This window comes from Rattus norvegicus, chromosome 11 (assembly GCF_036323735.1).
Source record: "Rattus norvegicus strain BN/NHsdMcwi chromosome 11, GRCr8, whole genome shotgun sequence".
Taxonomy (NCBI): Eukaryota; Metazoa; Chordata; class Mammalia; order Rodentia; family Muridae; genus Rattus; species Rattus norvegicus.
In genome coordinates, this window is record NC_086029.1 from 92178269 (window position 1) to 92183856 (window position 5588).

Below are 5588 nucleotides of genomic sequence, written 5' to 3' on the forward strand. Positions count from 1 at the left end.
AGGTACAACAGCTGCCAACATCTGCTAACTTCACCTCCTGGGAATCTCTCAGCTGTCTTCAGTCAGTCTGTTACTCAGTCCCCTGGACTATTAGGCCAGCACTTAGCAGCTCGCATCTCCTCCTTTCTTGCCTCACCCCAACCTCTTTTCCCAAATGTACTGAGTGTTTTTTTTTTCAAACTCAAGGCATCCCCATGGACGGAGAAGTTGTGATTGCACAGCCAAATGATGCCAGTCTGTGGAGTGTAGATAGCGACCACACAGAGGACTTTGTCAATCTTAAAAATAGAGTGAGCTAAACGCATAAATGACAACGATATTGTGTAATTCTATTTCTGTGAAGTCTCAAATAGATGGAACTAGAAATCAGAAAGCCACAACGGGGCTGAGGATAATGGGTCATATTCTGGTTTGGGTAATTGTTACACGCACACTGTCAATGTTCACTGAACTAAGCACCCAAAGTCTGTCTTAACTGTCCTGCTCCAACCTGGACACTCCCTGGCCCCACAGTGTTCCAATACCGCCATCTCTGAGCCCCAACCAACATAACCTCCACGTGACCACGCCTCACCCAAGAAGAAGGAGAAGATACTCCGTGACTCTTCCGAACCCTAATTAATCAGTCCCGTGTCTGCTGCTTTCAATGGTTACTGCTTTTTAAAGGACAAGCCCTCACTGTCTAATTATTCACCCATTTGCAAGACTAGCTGATTGTTTCCCCAACTGAGAATAAACTCCACCAAAGCAGAACGTATCTGTCTGGCTAACTGTCTTATCTCTAGAACAGAAATTCCTAACTGAGGGGCTGGAGAGATGACTCGGCAGGGAAGCACGTGCCGCCCTTCCAGAGGACTCCCAGCACCCACAACTGTCTGCGACTCTAGTCCCAGAGGGCCTGACCCTCTATTCTGCATGTACGCGGCACACAGAGAGATGCAGGCAAATTACCCATACACGCAATAAATAAATAAAATATTCAAAGATATTTTTCAAAATATCTAGCTTAGTGAGCCTGGTAAAGGAGTACTGTTGTTCCCACAGATGTTGGGGAATGTGTTAATTCAGGGGCTTTGCCTCTTCTGGTTTTACCAAGCCCCTGCACACATGTGGCACACACACACACACACACACAACATATTTAAGTAAATGTTTTTTAAAATTAAATATATTTGACAGCAAGACTTTTTATATTTTTAAAATCCTGTTGTATCGAGTGCATGTTTGAATTTATCAAAAAAAAAAACCCAAACCAAATATATAACCAACTCTGACATACAAATTATTAAACAAAAATTTCATAAGTGAATCTTTCAGTGAGATTAATGAAACTGGACTTGAGCGTCAGTTCTATTTCTACTTAGCAATTTTGAGTGAAGTCATGAAAATATCCAGAGGGGTGGAGCCACCTGCCTTGGTTATTTTCCTTCTGCTCACTTAGTAGTAGGACGGTAGCCAGACACACAACTTTAATATACTTCCCAGCATTCTTTGCAATGCAGCTGTGCTTATTATTAATACATGGCTTCTCAACTCAAATTGACCACCTTTTTTTTTTTCATCTCTGAAATTGTTCTGGGTCCTTCGAACGTTTTCCTTTAGTGACTGGCTCTGTCAGGAGAAGATGTCAGAGTGACATTAGAGAAAAAAGATTCCCTTCCTGTGTGCAGTAAGCAGTCTAGCTGCCCCAAGACTTGGCTGCTGCAGTACCCAGAAGGCAACAGATTTTGAGCCACAGAGAGCTTCTGACTCCTGCAGAGCTCACGGCCTCTCAGGTGCCCACCTCCTGCCATGCGCGGTGTCCGGAAGCTCCCAAAACTTCCCTCCCTGGCAGTTTTAGAGCAAGAATCCATTGAATAGCTTCCCCCCAATATCCAACATGGTGGACTTCTAGCAAATTTCACTAGCAAAGCCCTTTTTGGCCTTCAGTCGTGCCCTCTTGTCAGTAAAGGATTAACTCCTTCTGCATTGTCTAAACATGACACATTCTACAAAGGCATGGCCCCTACCTGGCTCCAGGAAAATAACCTTTAAGCCCCTGGGGATAGCCTGTGTGATAAGACAGGCTTCAGTCACGGGAGACCCTGGGCTGCACCAGAGAACCTCTGCTGACAGAATGATTTTTGGTGGGGTCTTTAAACTGTGTGGCGAGAATCATAACTAAGGCCAGTTATGTAGACAGCCAGCCGTGTCTACGTGCTTAACTCCAATCTCCCCCAGAACATCACTAGACTTCTGTGACGGACAGCCCTTCATCAGCGTTTCTACACATTGCTGCTGAAAGAATTAAATGCCGTTTGACTCCACAGGGAAAGGACAAACGGAACCTTGTACCTGGTCCCCAAGACACTGTACTGTGCTATCTGGCATCCCTTTTGCTGACTTTGGTCTGTATCTTTTTAGTTTAACCAAGCCCAACCCTTTCTGTTACAGCGCTTCTGGGCGTTTTGAGTCCCATAAATCGCAGAACCCATTGATGACCTTTAACCTTCAGATATGTTCTCCTATAAAGTTTGGGTCTTGAAAAACAATGTGGAGTCTCTTCTCAAGCACTCTGCTGCTACTCCACTTCTGAGCCCTGCTTTCCCTAGGCTTGGGGACTGCCACTTCAGCTCCTCAGGTCCCTGGGAGCTTAATAAGTCTTCCTATGAAAGAAACTTCATCCATGAAAGTTACTCTGTGGTTTTTCAGTTTAGACCCAGATGGATACAGTGGTCATGTTATCCACTTCTCTCTAATTAAAGATAAGCAAAAACAAGATGTGTTATCTATGGTAGAGGGCTATTGAGATGCAAGTGTGCTTCCTCCATATGTCTTCCATTTGGACATGGATGATGGCTAGACCCCAAGCGTTGTGGAGCCCTGAGAGGGAAAAAGTCTGGGCTTCTTATTCACCACATGCTCAAGAGCCAATTAAGAAATAACAGCAGTTCAACTCACCCTAACACACTTTGTTCAGTTAAATAAGTACTGGGGAACATAAGGCGCTCTCTCTCTGTCTCTCTGTCTCTGTCTCTGTCTCTGTCTCTGTCTCTCTCTCTCTCTCTCTGTGTGTGTGTGTGTGTGTGTGTGTGTGTTGCCTTCATGTATGTCTGTGAACATGGTGCCTACAGAGGTCAGAAGACATCAGATCCCATTGATCTAGGATTACAATTGTGCCCCACCATCTGGGTGCTGGGAACTATGCCCAGGTCCTCTGCAAGAGCAGCCAGTGTTCTTAGCTGCCAAGACAGCCATCTCTCAGCCCCATTGTGTGTAGATTTAATAGAAATGCTACTCCAGGGTTGGACGTCTTCTCGAGTTATAGGCCCAAATTCACCTACAGTTTTTTACCACTTTATTTGTCTGTTCGTTTTTATTTATTTTGCTTTGGGGATTTCCCATATACTGGACAAGTACTCTGTTACTGACCCAGCCTCAGGGACTGCTTTTAGTGATGTACCAGTTCTTAACTCTTTCAGATCCTCCTTCATTTCTGTTGAAACAAAAAACACTGGAGTTCTGGGAAGTATACTGAAGAGCCTTCACCAGGACTTAGTTACGTGACTCTACATGTTTAGTTGTCAAAGGGTAGGTTGCCAGGCAGGTCCCATCAACATCCACAACACTTGTGAGAAAGGCAGACCCTCAGACCCCATCCCAGACACGAGGAACCAGGAACTCTAGGGAGACACTGGACCCTGCAGAACTACTTAGAAGTCTGAGGCAGGATGGTGACAAGTTTGAGGCTAACCTGCGCAACATAGAAATACCTTGGTTTGAAGAATAGATGATAATAATAATAATAATAATAATAATAATAATAATAATAATAATCTGGGACCCTGGTGAGGCCCAACAACCTGTGTTATCAGTGATTCAAATGCACTCAACTTTGAGAACATTTTTCCACACATTGTGCTTATATTTCCATCTCCTGATCCCTATTCAGTCTGATGGTTTCAAAATCATCTAAATATTAAAATGTTCATTCCAACATACCTTTGTCATTTGTATTAGTTATCTATTGGTGTATAAAAATGCCAGTTCCAGGGCTAGGTCCAAAGGAAATGGGTAAAGGACTTGCCATGCAAGTATGAGGACCTGAGTTCAAATCCCAGCACCTACATAAAAAGTCAGACAGCAGAGCACCTGCCTGTGATCCCAGCCATGGCGAAAGAGGGTTTGTGGCCAGGCAGGCTGAAGAGGTGAGTGCCAGGTTAAGTCAGAAACCTTGTCTCAAAAACTCAGGTAGCAAGCAATTGAGGAAAACACCCAGTGCAACCTCTGGCCTACACACATATGCATATATATGAGCATGCATGTGCACGCACATACGTGCACACACACACACACACACACACACACACACACACACACACTCGCACATATATACACACACAAAACCAAACCTGACAGGACTGGCCTCCATGCTCACAGTCAATGGCAGTGCCAGCTCTCGGCCAGCTGCCATCAGAGGCCACCCTCAGCTCCTGGCCAGGAGGCTTGACACCACTGCTGCTCGCTTCTTTGAAACCAGTAAAGGCCACTTTCCTACCAAAACTAGTGTTGTTATGCCATGCATAGAGATGCACTCCTGCCATCCCAGCACTCAGGAGGCTGAGGCAGGAGGATCATGGGTACAAAGTGACACTTTGTTTAAAATTAAAAAAAAAAAAGTGAAGCCAGGTTGTGGTGACACATGCCTTTAATCCCAGCTCTCGGGAGGCAGAGGCAGGTAGATCTCTGTGAGTTCAAGGCTAGCCTGGTCTACAGAGCTAGTTCTAGGACAGCCAGGGCTATACAGAGAGACCCTGTCCCTTAAAACAAACAAACAAACAAACAACAAACAAGAGGAATAGAGAAGAAGAGGAAAAAGGGGGACCAGAAAGAGAAGAAGGAAAAGAAATAAGGGAAGGGAAAAGTCTGGTCATCAACGACGACGACGACGATGATGACATCGTCATCCTCATCATAGAAATTGTTATAGAAGCTAGCAGAGTGGCGCAGCGGAAGCGTGCTGGGCCCATAACCCAGAGGTCGATGGATCGAAACCATCCTCTGCTATGTGATGGTCTATGTTTGGGCCGGAGAGTTGGCTCAGTGGTTAAGAGCACTGACTGCTCTTCCAGAGGTCCTGAGTTCAATTCCCAGCAACCACATGGTGGCTCACAACCATCTGTAATGGGATCTGATGCCCTCTTCTGATGTGTCTGAAGACAGCTACAGTGTACTTATATATAATAAATAAATAAATCTTTAAAAAAAAAGAAATTGTTATAGAAGACAGAGCTTCTCTGGGCAGCCTTGTCTTCTAGCAGCGTTATATGTCTGACGTTTGAATGGAGGTCTCCTTTTCAATGGCTTCTTTGAGTTGGGCAGGAGTGATGTTGGTCTTACCTATGACTGCTGATCTGGAACAAGCAAGATGGACATCCATGTTTCCTGTGGTTGTGCCATCTGCTGGATGAGCCAATCTTGCTCAAGGTGTAGCTTTTCTAGAGGCTCTGGGGACGACAGTTCCCTCTAAGGACTTTCCTCTTTGTAAGGCTGTGCACTGGTTAGAACCCTGCCTCAAGGGTCTCCACGGCTCTCTGAGGAAGAGGGCA

The 5588-nt window shown here is 45.2% G+C and overlaps 1 non-coding gene across 1 annotated transcript; it reads left to right on the plus strand.

The window, feature by feature from the left end:
- Positions 1-4974: 4974 nt before the first annotated feature.
- Positions 4975-5046, plus strand: Trnam-cau3 (transfer RNA methionine (anticodon CAU) 3). The gene has a single exon. It is a non-coding gene; the product is annotated as a tRNA-Met (tRNA).
- Positions 5047-5588: the final 542 nt, after the last annotated feature.